We start from the raw sequence: 16,044 nt of genomic DNA on the forward strand, positions 1-16,044 counted from the left end.
CGAATCACCAGCACAGTACGTTCTCTCGCAGGACAACCATACCCACCGTGATAAATACTATAAGTCTTTATTAAGGATAAGCATTACCTTAAACTTTTACTGAACTTTAATTCGTAATAACAAATGTGTGTAATAGGATTAAATGTATGGTATATCAAAGCTCATGCTATTGTTTTTATATTGCCTAATAGTTAGTATACAAGTTAACCATATTTAAAGCCTATTGGACCTTTAGTCAACGAAGCACCTGTTTATAAAGAACAAATTTATCAGATCAAACCATATTAATAGGTTAAATGTCTCTATTATATGATGTGTGTGCATTTATGATTTATAAAAGAATGTAATCAAATAAACCTGTTTTATTAGTGCAAATATTTCTGTTAGGATTCCATGCGATTAAGCGACGGCTAAATCGTCCCCATGTTTTGGATCGTTTCCACGCCTAAACAATTAGTTCTTTATTTGCACTCTATTGAACACACCTATATCGATTCATGTTTTTGTTCATACAGCAATTTTCAAAAAGCAATCAAGTGTGCATTTTTTTCGTGGTACATAATAGTAGGAGTTAATAAATGCTCTCAGGGAAAACGTTTATTAAAGGTAGGTTTGTAGTAGATACTAAATTATTCCTCCTAGCAACTATTCATAAAAGATTCGTTTTTTTAAACATTAGTTTAAATCTAATTTTAATTATGCAACTGATAGATTTTGCCTACGATATATCAATCATTGAGTTTGAACGGTTGCCTAGACTTTTTGAAGAATATCCTCCGGGCAGATTTGATATTTCAATACAATACACATTTACATAATAAGTAACTCATCTGTACGTTATCAGGAAATAATGTTGAACACTCGCCTCAACTATCAATTATCCTTTGTAAGATGGAATATTAAATTAAAATATTGGTACTTAAAATGGAGATAACCTGGTCCAGTCTGTACTATATCTAGCAAGAAGGTTGAGAACTTGTCTTAACTTAGTATCACATCCTTCAGAAAATTGAGCATTAAAATATGGGTATTTGTTAAGATGTAAGAAGAAAACTAGCAAAAAATACCGAACTCCATGGACAATTCAAAACGGAAAAGGGTAACTCATCTGTTCAATATGAAGCAACCGGTTGAACACTTGATTGTATCTAAATGTTTTGGAGTATTAACACCCCTGGCTTCTAAATGTTCATGCTTGAGCATTCCTGACGATATTAAATCCAGAAAAGGGCTTCGTCTGCACACGAAAATTATGAAGTGTTTATCTTGTCAACTTAAATCCTTCACAAGATGAAATATTAAAACATGGGTACTAAGGAGATAAAAAGTAAAATAACAAAAATACTGATACCCAAGGAAAATTCAAAACGTAAACGGGGTTACTCGTCAGTTCTATATCAAGCTATCGGTTGGAGACTTGCCTTTATCTTTCTTTTCATTTTAAAGAATACTCTAAGAATAGCTTGAATATCTATTAAAAAGGGTATCTGATATATAAATTATTCAGATTGAACAATAACCTGGACGTGTTATCTAGTATTCTAAAGATGGGTTATACACATACAGACACTTAATTATAGGAAAAAAACGATAAGATTGTCCTGAAAAAATTCCGATGGCATATTATATGTAACATGAGAGTTAAAAAGAGACAACATCCACTATTGTGGTGTACGTTTATATAGTAATACAAGTAGTAACGTCTCTAGATCATTAGCTATGCAACTTGTAAAAGTGTATCTTGGTTAAATTTGGCTATTCTGCTTCGGTGTTTTTGGTCACATGACTTCTAATGTTGTAGAGTATTTACATATTCCTGGCATCTAAATATTTAAGGTTTGAGAAATCCTGAGGATAGTAAATCAAGAAAATGGTTTCGGACGCACGTGACGAAATTTATGAAGTGTTTATTTCATTCAATGAATAACTAGAAGTAACTTATAGTTACTAGCATGTTATTCACAAAGTTTTTCTTGAAGCTCCAAAATATGCCTTCTTAGAATTTCCAAAGGATATGAATTTAAAAGCTTACTATATTAATTATGATTGATGGTCTTCAATTTTATTTTTAAATCTATATGTCCATTTTCTCTTTTCACTATATATTCTGGACATTTTAACCCATCATTACACTCTATACTTTACTTTAGCCTATTTTTTTCTCTTTCTATCCTCTATTTTCAACAAATATTCTCCATTCTGTAAACTTCATTCAGAGCCTCAACAATTGTAAGCCCAAAATATTAATTGAATCAATAGTACATGTAGAAATAAATTATTCAAAGACAAGAATAATTAATTGTTTTGTTGTTTGTTGTTTTAATCAATGGATCACCAATAAAAGGACACCAATGTACCGGTATATGCTTGTAATGTTAGTTAGTTACAACTATACATGATACTATTTGATTAAATGATTGTTATTTGTTTAAAATCCGATACTATTTACGAAGAAACATTTCAAAGACCAGTTTGGTAGTTTGGTTCAGACTTGAAATGTGCAGCACGACGGATACTGAAATCATTTGGTTGGGGTTTGTTTTTTTTTATGCCCCACCTACGATAGTAGAGGGGCATTATGTTTTCTGGTCTGTGCGTCCGTCCGTCCGTCCGTCTGTTCGTCCGTCCGTCTGTCCCGCTTCAGGTTAAAGTTTTTGGTCAAGGTAGTTTTTGATGAAGTTTAAGTCCAATCGACTTCAAATTTAGTACACATGTCCCCTATGATATGATCTTTCTAATTTTAATGCCAAATTAGAGTTTTTACCCCAATTTCACGGTCCACTGAACATGGAAAATGATAGTGCGAGTGGGGCATTCGTGTACTGAGGACACATTCTTGTTTTTTTTTTTTTTTTTGGTGTGGAGGTTTGAACATTTATTTTAGGGGTATCTGAATTGCCTTTCACCATGGTGTTTTATATCGTTCTTTGGCTTACGATTTGGATTGACTTTTTCGTATCTTCTTCCCTTATTCGCTCAATACATTAATGTCCGAACATTTCAAATGGTCCTATACAAAAATATACTCGTTGCATAGAAACAAAATCAATCATATGTTCCAACATAGGAAATGTATACAAAAACATTTTGTTTTGACAAATATAATCAATAAAGTACTCAAAGTGAACTTTATTGTACTTTTACCTTGTGATAACTATCTTTGTGTCTATTGTTAAATTGTCCATGAAGACTAACAACTCTTTGTTATATTATTGCTCGTAGACAATTACTTAATCAATATCTATACGTTTCCAATATTATTATTGTTTCAAGTGGTTACGATGTACATGTATTCATAATCATGGTATTCATTGAAGTCTAATGTAGATGGAAACCATAAATATGATAAAAATCGAAATTAATCAAATAAGTTGATGCATATTTCATTAAATCGATTCTCTTTGGCAACACACGTAATCAAAAGGTACAATATACAAAATATACCTGAAAATATTTATATAAAAATAATAGAACATTTTACCTGAAAAGGGCGAAGAAGATATAATTGGGCAATCAAAAACCAAAGTTTCAGGAAACCAGACAAAACCTCATTCATTTGATTAGATGTATAACTGGCCTTCAGTGGTGTTGTTTTGTGGGTAACTTCATGAGATTTCCCTTTTTAAATTGAATTTTCATGTAATTTCGCAGTCAACGTTGGCGAACCTCAATACTCTATTTATGATAGGTAGCTCATTTATTAAAGCAATCCATAAAGATAAGATAACGTAGCAGTTGGTCAACTCCTCTCCTGACTGGGTAGCTCATTGTCGAGGTCACAAAGTAAGCTATGAGTTTTACTACGTGTATCTTTATTCTACATTGGCTTGATGTATAGGAGGAGGGTTTAGTTCTCACAATAAATTTTTAACCCCGCAGCATTTCTGTTCCTTTCCCAAGTCAATTTTTTTTCAATTTAAGTTCATTTATACGTTTTTGAGTTTAGTATTACGTCCAATTTCACTGAACTAGTACACAGTTTTATCAAGAGGTCAGCTGAGACTCGCATACAGGTGCGAGATTTGCTAGCTGCGTTTTTAAAAGACATGTTGGTGAGCTTCGGCTATTATCTGCTCTTTGGTCTGGTTGTTTTCTCATTGACTTATTTCCCATTTCTATCTTCAATGTTGTTCTAATATTTGTTTGGTTATACTCTTCACGGTGGGATTCAGGACAGTGTAGTTTAATAACACAGTTGTAGTAGTTTTAAAAGTTGTTTTTCTTTGGGGAAATTTTACCGAATTCTGTTAGTGTGAATGTTACAAATATTACCGCTCTCAACTTTGTTTGATATCGGCATTTCATACTTAAAAGAAAATTAAACTCATATAAACTGTCGACTATCTCAATGTGGAATAAAACACTGGCACTGTCCATGTATTAGCTGTGGTAAAGATATATATGGTTTCCTTGACTTCTCAAATCATGATGAGGTATAGATGTACGGTCACCTTGACCTTTCATACTTACTTACCGTCTTACTGCCCTTATACGCCATTAGCATGTAGGACATTTATGTTGACCTCTCAGTATTTGGCTGTAGAACCCGAGGTTTGTGGGTTTTGTCTAACTGACCGGGGTGGTATAACTACGTAGCCACAAGGTCGGTCGGAATAAGAATGTTACATGAATCAACAGCCTCGTGTTCAGCCCGACCGACCAATTTACAGAACCTACCTATTGGATGTATTTCTTTTATAGTCCCGGTCTATTCTGTTGTAGTACACCTTATATTTACACTAACTCTTAAACAAACAATAATCAATCAACTATTCTCTTCCTGAATACACATAGAACATTGACTACGTCAAACAGACAACATTTAATCAATAGTATAAGTTTTGGACCTCAATAGGTACACAATTAAATAATGTCGGGTTGTGCTATACGATGCCATTTATTTCTAAATGGTCTTACATTTCTTTGTCAATGCATTCTGTACTAAATTGATTTCTAAGACATCACAAGGTTTTAAATTGGGTCTGATCCATTGTCCTTTCTTTTCTTTTGACCATAAATTTAGTTTGAGGTTAAGGTACATATATAGTTGTTATATTTCCCGCTTGACGAAGAAAAAGCATAACAAGCATATAACCAGACGAATAAGGCATACAAGACGATTTGGGAATAAAAGACAAAATAAGCATCTAAAAATTACATATACAAAGGGGTTAAAAACTCCGATAAAAGCTTAAAATGAAAACAAATTGGACACAATTTGTCCGTGAAATCGAATTTGAAAATATACACTAATGTTTAACCATAAAGCTTGAAGGCATGAAATTCAGAAACCAATTCAACCCCTATATTTTTGGTAAATGTTCTTTACTAAAATAAATATTTATATATATATATATATATATATATATATATATATATATATATATATACAACTCGTCTAAACATCAACCCAACAATGTTAGATCTGTAAATTTGCTATATGTAGCAATTATTCATTCATAATTTATAAAGTCAATAAATTTAAATTGATCGAATCATTCATTAAGGTCACGTTTAAAAAACCAACCAACAACCCCGCCCTATCTTACATGACTAATGGACAATCACTTTGATAATGAACTGCTTCATTGTGTATATATATTTTGTAGGCGTACTTTCATCTATATTTGCTACTGTACGGAGTCTTTATATTTTCCTTCAGGTGAAAATACCTACACTTATAATCCCATTTGTTAGGCTATTAAAATGTTAACATTGATGGCAGTTTACGATTACACTCCGTACTAACTGGAGGTTAACACATAAATGTCGTATATAGAGTTTTACATGCATTGGTGTGTGCTCAGATAATATCATATAAGAGAAAGTTAAAATGACTTCATTATTTTATTTATGGATGTCATTTAAGGAATCTTATGGCCATATTTCATATGTATCTTACAACATGTCCGATTACCACATGTGATTACTCCCTACCATCTTAAGAACCATTCGTTTTTTGTCGATGGTCGACTCGTATCTCTTTTTATAAAAGATATCTTTTTTTTAAATTGGCCAAATTGAAAGCAATTATTTAGGGGGATAAATTATATATTTCATGCATCAGTGCATGGTGTCAACGTTAATACCAGGAATAAATTATGGCTGTGTTAATATTTGCAAGCAATTATGGGGACAGTGACCGAACTTTCAAAAAAATGTGATTAAGTTCTGAACTTGAAGGTGAAATTAACGGCCGTGAAAATGCTTAAGATCTAATATCTTGAAACATGATTTAAGAAACAGAGTATAATTGTGAGAATTACTTCTAAGTAATCAAGGGTATAAAATTTGGTTATCCAGAAAATTGCCGCCCGGAATATAACCTATGGCCATTTGGTAAGGATGCGTAATTACAAAACTGCGTTCGATGCTAAATTCAATGCTTCATGTTTGCAGAGCGTAACACTTCCTGTACGATAACCAATTCTGACAGTTTTATTTGCATTTCATATTTCCCGTATGCATCATTTTAGTGTATGTTCAACAGGACCTTTTCACTTAAGTCTGTGACTATATTATACTAACAATAGTCCCAGCTCAAGTGTATCACTTTCTGTTGACTTTAAATCTCGCTGCCCAGTTCTCAATTCATAAGGATTTAAACACTAAATCTCGACCTTCTATCCTATTATTATAAAAATAAATATAAATAAAGATTAACAAATATACAGAGGGTTTATAGAGTCAATCACCAGTCTCCATTGGATTTATAATATGCTTGTGTAATTCAAAAAGTAAACACCTATATTAAATGTTTCGGTCAAGCGTATTAAACTTGACACGACTGGACAAACAAACATAAAATTGTCAATGATAGGGATATATGCATTGTGTGTAATCCTAAATAAAAAAGTAAATCGTATGTATGTCAATGAGACCCCAACCAAACGACAAATAAAAACAAAACTGAGATATCTATAGGTCAACAGACTGTCTTCAAATTTCAGACTAGGACACAAATAAAGATCTGTCATTCATATTAAAAACTATAAAGACTTGGAACAGACACATACACTGTATATAGAATGTGGCGGGGTTAAACATGTTAGCGGGATCACAACCCTCCCCCTAACCTGGGACAGTGGTGTAACAGTACAACATAAGAACGAACTATAAAAATCAGTTGGCAAAGGCTTAAATCATCAGATGGATACAAACAGAAATACTACACGTGGACGTGGCCGGGTACTTTTATATCCCAAAACAAAAAGACACTAAGTGCAGATCTGAGAGTACTCGCAGTTACTGACATCTAGTTCAAAGCCACTATCAACTAATTAAAAAAAAATCATGCATGTATTCATTGTATGTACTATAGGCATGTTCAAATAAATCAAGGAGGGAAATTCGTTCAAATAAAAAAATGCGTTTTAATTTGGTGAAGCTTGCGGGCCACAAATAAGTCATATTCAAACCGAAAACCCTTTTCTTTTATTGAAACTCAATGTTAACAATGTTCTGAAATTGTTAAGTAAGAGACCATAAACTCTTAGACTAGCACGATGTCATTATGCTTGTGAAATATATCACTGAACGGTACCTGTATTTTACCTATGATTCTTTCTATCTTGTGACTAGGAAATAGGTGTGCGTATATTACATTGCGAAAAGTAAATTCATCATTCGGTTCAACGATGTTTGATCATACAAATATATTTTTAAAATACTTGTCAAACAGGTTTTCCTTAACTTATTATATATGCAAATCGTAGTAGAGTCACGTTAAAAGTCACCGTCTATGATCTTAGATTACTATATAATCTCAGCTATGATACATCATTATAATTGACTATTAGACTGTTTCATAAGGAGTTATGAAACTTCAAATATATTTTTAAGAATGTTGAAAAGTTTTAAAGAATAAAAGCATGTAAATTTGTAGGCGAGATATAACTATCACGTTGTAATTATTTTCAAACGTGAATTAGACTAGTCAATTACAGCACTTATATGATTTCGAGTTAATTACCTCCTTGCGTATTTGGTATCGCAGTTCGTAATGTTATTCTCATGGTAACTGCCTATGAAATGTTTTGGCAATTTTATCCTAATAATTACCGAACTCCGAGGAAAGTCTCTAAGCAAATGACAAAATCAAAAGCTCAAACACATCAAACGAATGGATAACAACTGTCATATTCCAGTCTTGGTACGACATACATTTTAATATTTAGGAGAAAGCTTGCTATAATCAGAATAATATTTCCAATATCGACAACTGCCAATGTTTTCGAAAAGATTTAATCGGGATAGTTCCAATATGTATAACGTGCGATAACAATGACATCGGATTCAGCTTCCTCCCTACAATTAGATATCCTCCACCCTGGCCTGTAATGTACATTGTGTTACTATTAACTGGAAGGAGGCAATTTATAGTTTGAAGGTCAAAGCTACTGTTTGAGTCAAACTTTAATATGCCCAAAAACACTGTCCGTGGCATTTTCCCCTCAGATATTGCACTCGCAAATCGTGGAGTTTAATTAAATGTTCGACAATATGTATGTAATAATCTTGTTTTGTTCTCTGTGACTTGAGGTTCCTGCTGATAGAGTTTATATTTTTATATATTTATTATATAAGTTTCATTACTTTTGTAATAACAATGCCTATTTAATATAAATTGTTTATTCGATATCTTCAGGTTGCCGAAGGTATCTTATTTCATTACAAAATCTTGTTGGTAGCACATTTTCAAGTTCAATGACCAAAGTATCAATTTGAGGATACGCAAAGTCTATTATTATAATTCCATTTAAATACATGAAGCTTTAAACCATTCATTATTTTGTCGTGTCTCCGTCTATTAAATCATTTATGGAAAACCCTTACACACAAAAGAAGCTTCTTGAATAAATGTCCAATCACACTGATAATATGATATCATTATGAAAAATTGAGAATGGAAATGGGGAATATGTCAAAGAGACAACAACCCGACCGAACAGCAGAAAATAGTGGAAGGCCACCAATGGGTTTTCAACACAACGAGAAAATCCTGCACCCGGAGGTGTGCTTCATGTGGCCCTTAAACACATATGTTAGTATATTATACATGGAAATGACATAAGGTAAATGTTTAACTGCACATGTTTTGATTATTCCGTTCTATCCTCCTATGGTCCATTTTAGTCCAATACTTACGTTTTCGCTTTTTTTTTTTATACAGCCGGACTTTCAATTTGACAAATGTTTGGGTTTGAGCGTTCCTGGTAAAATCAATTTAGGAAAGGGCTTCGGACGCACGAAATTAATAAAGTGTAACACTTTTTTTTTCATTTACAACTGTTTAGAAACTAGTCATAAAATAATGCAACAAATTAAGCCTTGTTATGAAATACGGTGTGACAAAGTTATGTCAATAACCGAATTCTTCTGGAATGTGATTACCATTTTTAGAAATTTCGGAAAGGCTAGGATTCTTTTCAGGTCAGTTTCGTTCTGTTGACAGTTATGTTATATCTATTCCCTTTGTATTATACTGGCATAATTTTTAATAAAGATTAGGTTTCCAATTTGATGTAATGGTATTTTGATAAATTAAGAAGAAACTATATCAGTTGTGGTCGTTTCAATTCAATTATTGATAAAACAACTAAATGAAATACACAATTTTACATGCAAATAATTAGTGAAGTCATTGCTTGTTTACTTGATAATCATCTATGTTCGTCAAAATTTTTAGACAATGTTAAATAAAGAGTGATTGGTATTCGAAACTAAGTGTGCCACTTTTATTGTAGAGTTACTCCTTTTATGTAATGGATACCTATATTTACGGCAAAGCTTCACAAACAACCAACAAAACATCGACTGCAGTCTCTCGTAATTTGGGTGAAACATGTTTGTTTACTATTTTTTTCTGTATAGTTTGTTTGGGGTATTGTACTTTAACTTGTTTTTCTGTACTGTTTGTGACATCGTAAATTAAAATCCTTTTGGAAGTACAGCAACTGATATAATGTGCAGAACGGTATTATATATCTTATTAGCAACTAGAATTTTGAAAAAAGGAGGGTTGGAATATAAAGCTGGTTTTATTGGGTATGTTCCATGCCTGAAACCTCATCTGTCTTGTGTCTTATCTTTTTGTTTTGTTTAATTGGAAAATACTGTTTTAATGGCAGATCTTTCATGTAGCCCGTTAACTACGGAACTTATATGGACTCGGGACGATTAAGAGCATAGACACCAATTGTACAAGAGTGGATGTATGTATGTCTATAATAGATATATTTTGGTTACTTTTTTCGTTGGATTTCTGTTTACTGTATACCCCACATTCCCTTGAACTCATATCTATGTTTATATTATAATAACTGGAATACTTAAAGCAGAGACATATAATACAATTATTGTATTATATGTCTGCTTAAAGTAACATTTACAATATTCAGAAACTTTTAAATTTATGGTGTAATATGACTATCAATGTAAATTTCATTGCTCCGACATTTGCTTTTAATATATTTTAAGTGTTATCCCAGTAACATTCAAAGTATAGATTTCTCCTTGGTGTCAATGAATCTATATATAATATACAAAGCAAACAAAATGCCGCAGTAGATTTAAGGTGGTTAGCAAATTCAAATATAATAATAAAAATATAACAATATGGAGTCATTGTAAAAATTGAAAAAAGGGATTTGTCATACAATTTCAAGGCATTTATAAAACAACATTTCAGTATTCCTGTTTTATGTAACGAAATATATCGATATCGCTATATTGACTATGTTATTACATGCTACGAGCAGTACATATGTCATTGATAACGCGTTGTTAATGTCACTGATAAAAGTTAAGAAGATATCCTGAAGGCCATTCAAAACCATTGCAATCTTGGTCGCATTGCCTGTAAAAAGTGAAATCCAAAATATCCAAACAAAAACAAGAAAAGAATTATTAACACACAAAAAAAGAAGAAATTTATAAGATTTCCTTCCGAAAAAGCATCTTATAATTACGGGACGAAAATATTTCCACTTGTTCTTGGAGAGATATTCGGCCGGTAGCGCTCTAATGGTGCATACATAGTCTTTTTATATGAAGCGGTTGGTACACATACATCACATTGGTCACATGATTATTTTGAATGGTTGGTCGATAAACACAAGTTGTGGACTTACCATACCCCCTTTTTCATAGACTTAGTTTCCAATTCAAAATGTAAATGACATAACAATAAGTATTAATTTGTGTTAGTGTTAAAAGTTTCGGTGATGATAAGCCCGGGTCCCTGTATTTTCATCAACCAACTACTATGATTCTGTACGTTAAAGAACTACTGAACAACTCTTTGTCAAACAAACTCTCATTTTTAGTGGAAGTCCACATTTCAGTAAGTTCCACCACACATCCCAGTCTTCATTCGTCTCAACTCGGCCGATTCCGTACCCTCATCTAGAAGGAGAGTAGTGGATTCTACCGAGGATAGCCGAATGCCCAGTCTTTCAATTTTGGTTTAACTTGCCTAGTGGATTATTTGTATTGACTTATTCTCATTCTTAATAAACATGAAATATTTGCCACTAGACATTAAACAATATAATGTTTATGGATGTTTACACTCAGCAGCATGTCCCAAAACTGAAAAAGTTATTCGTCATTGTTTACTTTAAGAAATGCCAACATGCCATTATGAACCAGTTCTTCAACATTCATACACAATGTATGCATTGTTTTGTGAAACATTTGATATAAAGATAATGTAGTGATTATATAAATGATATCATTTGACTTGATTCATGAACTTACCATTGAAATCTCGTAAAATATACGGCAAATTTATGATGCAATATGAACATTCATTAGTTAAATTTTATGCATTTAACATGAAACCTTCTTTGTTACTTTATTGTTCATTTAATTTTATAATAAAAACGTCAAGTGAAATACCCTAGTTTTAAATAGTATGATACATGTTGATATACGTAACAATGCATCAAAGTATAGGTAATGATTTCACTGTCGCGTGCTTTACGGTGTTTGTAATTTGACTCTCTGGGATATTCAGAATCTTAATTACATATTAAACGAATCATTTTGTAATTGTAAAGCAATCTTATTATCAAAAAAGAGAGGCGAGAGATATCAAAAATTGAATGGACATTCAAACTCAAAAGTCAAAAAGAAACTGACAACGCTATGACAAAAAAAAAACTAACAACATTGGCAAATCACAACATAGACTGAGCAACACGAACACTAGCTTCAGACTAGTACACGAACCCCACCTAAAACCTGGTTGATCAAAGGTGCTCCGGAAGGGTAAGCGGCTGCGTCAGACATTGAACAGTAGATTTTCTACACAAAATAGATTTGTCAACAGGTAGAATGAAGGCCTATCGCAAAATATTGTTACAAACAGAACTCCAATCACTCTAAACACTTCGAAAGAACTTCTCGTAAATTTGTACTTTGCAATATAAATGAAATGATAAAGATGAAATAGTCCAAGATTCGTAAATACTCCGAGGCTTACCAATTTTAAAAACTTGTCGTTGTTTCTTTTAGGAATCTGAATAATTATTGTTTCGATTGGTGGAAATATTTAAAAAAAAAAAAATGATAAAAATCAACCACGCAAATTCGTATTGACTGTAAACTGGTTTGCATGTTTATAGATACGTTACGGTTGAATAAATCCCAAACTACATTGAATTATTCAGATTTTTGTAGTATATTGACTTTCTTTAATGGTCACACTGTCTAGTTTTTTCTTCTATACGTGAATTGTTTGGATTCAATATACTTTTACTGTTACCTGTATTTACCTGACATCCTAACTTTGTATAAGATATTCATGTTGATCTTTCTTTATAACTAAACCATATATTTATAGTCCATGCGTGGTTATATCATTTCCATTACAACTATCCACATCAACTAATTCAAACTATTTACTTAAATGCACATGAAAAGGGGGACTGTGAATGATCTATAAATACTCATGCACGTCTGGCACGATTAGTTACCACCCCCTTTTTTCAATGTTCCGCTCACACCCCAAATCTACGTAATTACCACCAGAAGACTTTCGTATTCTAGTTGTTTCTATATTGGTCATTTATTCACCCGAAAATGAGTATGGAACATCCTCAATCGGATGTTAAAATCAGCAACAATCTATGACATAACACAAATATTTGCTTTATATATATATATACATGAATATTAAAATAAGGATATAATTGAAAATAAACAAACTGTCATAAACCTTTCCCTATTTTGAAATTAAATTTTAACATGTTTAAGACTGCCTTAAGGATACACATCACTGATAAATCAATTTGTTTTTATCCTGTTCATCTAGCCTGTTACATCAGTTAAAGATGTTTCCATGTTATACCCCAAGGGAAAGTAACTTGTTATGGTTTACAATTAAAAATGATAAAAGAACTACTTGTGGCTGAGGAATTTGTCAGATAACTTAGTTCGTTTTATTTAACACTGTTGTATGGCGTCACAAGGCAAATATTTCCTTATGTTTTGAAATTCAATGGAAAACAAACATGAATATAATTTTGTTTGTTGTCATTTTCTTATTTATGTTACAGAAAGCATGATATAATATACAATATGAAAAAAAAAACAATATAATATACAAAACATTTGAAAAATATTCTTCGCCCAAAACTTTATTGAATCAATTTTTATTTTTCAAATGATATCTTTTTATATGTCTTAATTTAAACTACATAGAATAAAACAAATAAAAGATAAATAACCTTGTGAAATATTAACTAAATGTAAACCAAAAGTTTTAAAAAAAATATTTAAATAACTAATGATATCACCAAAAACTTTAATTTACAAACAACTTAGTGTTTAACAAAAATATTTTCTTTTGCTAAACACATATTTATAGTACTTCATTTCACTCCAATACAGCTAATTTATGAAGCAGCCAATTCATAATTATAATTGTCCATAACCATAAACTTCAAAAACAGAAAAATCAGATAATATCTACAACTCAAATTGTGTATTTTTGACGATGTTTTAACTTCAATACACACATTAGGTCTAACCTTACACATTATCAATTTGATCAAATACTTCTTTTTAATTCAAAAGTCAATTGAACCGGTTTTGCAAATAAATCTATTCATAGAAGCAATTTTCAGTCGGGTATAGCGGTGGGATGGTTCGATCCATTTGTAAAAACGGGTAGAATCAAGATCAAAATCGATTTTATGTTTAACTTAAAGAAATCTTGTTCGTCAACTTCCACCCTTTCGGTTAATGTGGGAGGACCTTGTTAGGGTGGATAATTATATAATTTGCTTAAAAATAGTTTGAGTTCTATGAGGTGTGTCATTCAAAAACTGACAGTAGTAAGAGCAAGGATTAACTCCTAAAAGATCACGGTAAGACAAATGCACAAGGATAAACTGCTTTATCTCAAATTATCACTCATTTGCTTTAAATTTATATCATAAATTTCTACAGCAATCTTGAAATGTATATCCCCAATAATATATAAATATATAAAACGCCGGTATGAAAAATGATAATATGCATCAATGTTTTCAGTAGCAGCTTGGATATATATGGCAAAATTAAAGACAAATAAAACTTTATTGATCTTCAAGTATTGATTAGCATTACCAAGGTGTAAGAAATAAATACAAGAAAAAGCCGGAGACATTTCTTAATAAAAACTATATATTTCATGCTTCAAATATTTTGGAAAACAAAAATATATATACTTAAACAAAAGAAAACAACTACCAGAAGGAAACAAAAGTGATCCAAGTTTTCGCTGCTTATATTATATGTATGGATAAAAAGAATTATATAGTGTGATTATTAAGCGTTTTCCATTTTTTTTCTCTGTGGAATATTGTGTTTAACCATCAATTTGTGCGTCTTGTTGATTACTATCCTGGGACGTTTATCTTTTTGTTTTAAAGGATACAGCTGCTGTTTATTATATTAAATTTGTGCAACTTTTGTCCAGCATCTTATCTGATTCTTTATATATTTCAATTTTTTCACAATTTTCGACTTTTTCCGGTATCGTAGTGGAATTGGGTGTTGGTGATATGCTTGGTTAATCACTTAGCACGATCATCCTCCGCTATCATGTGAGGTCATAGATTATGTATGTGCTTGTTAAATCTAATTTACATATTTACCATACATGTTATGGAAGTATTGATCGTGCTTAAAATACTCGAGTACAAACAAACCAAAACAGAAACGGTGCCATTTATGTAAATGTTGATTCACTGTAGTTACACCTGCATGGGAAGGATTATCTATTCGTGGTCTGTTAAGTAATATGCAGCAAGGACGTATATTTTATGAGGGTGGTAAAGGGGGGGGGGGGGGGTGGTTGCACGAAAAAAACGTGAAATAAGACATAATTTCACGTTGAACGTGAAATTATTTCTGTAATGAACGTTGCACGAAAAATAAATACTTTTATTTGAACCTTTTGTGACTGAGTCACTGTCTTCTTGTATATATTAACTCTTTGTTTTACTTGATATTCCCGATTTTGTATACACATTTATGATATAATTGGTTTACGGCTTTTAAAAAAGTATTTCTTGACGATCCCTGCCAAGTGTTTGAATTTTATTTGAAAAATACCGAGCACGCAAAATAAGACTTTGAAAATCACGATGCACGTAAAATTAAATAAGCAGAACACGTTGAACGAGGCACCCGTCTTGCACGACTGAACGTCAAATAAAAAAGCAAAAACACGTTGAACGTGAAATAAAAACGGCGATCACGGTGCACGAAAATAACCCTTTACCACCCTCTTTTATTATTGTTAGTTATACGTCCTTGTATGCAGTTAGTCTTTTTTACCATCAAACTAAATATTTTCGTGGAAATAAATGAAATACAGATAAATTCCATATATACAATTGAGATTTGAAACGTGGAATGTCTCAAAGAGACAACAACCCGATCAAAGAGTAGAAAACAGACTATGTCTACCAATGGATCTTCAATACAACGAGAACATCCAGCACAATGAGGCAGGTTCTTAGGAAAAAATACACTTTAAAACGAAAACAG

At 31.9% G+C, this 16,044-nt stretch overlaps 1 protein-coding gene across 6 annotated transcripts in view; it reads left to right on the forward strand.

Moving 5' to 3' along the window:
* Nucleotides 1–472: 472 nt before the first annotated feature.
* LOC143080342 (hemicentin-1-like) overlaps nucleotides 473–16,044 on the forward strand; it is an 86,747-nt gene continuing 71,175 nt past the window's right edge. For 5 of the 6 annotated variants that reach the window (XM_076256145.1, XM_076256147.1, XM_076256148.1 and 2 more), the window contains exon 1: nucleotides 14,220–14,375. The gene's annotated coding sequence lies outside the window, so the exon portion shown is untranslated. Of the gene's footprint in view, nucleotides 607–14,219; nucleotides 14,376–16,044 lie in introns of those variants that run through there. The other variant, XM_076256146.1, reaches the window with a different exon arrangement.

This window comes from Mytilus galloprovincialis, chromosome 6 (genome assembly GCF_965363235.1).
Source record: "Mytilus galloprovincialis chromosome 6, xbMytGall1.hap1.1, whole genome shotgun sequence".
In the NCBI taxonomy this organism is placed as follows: domain Eukaryota; kingdom Metazoa; phylum Mollusca; class Bivalvia; order Mytilida; family Mytilidae; genus Mytilus; species Mytilus galloprovincialis.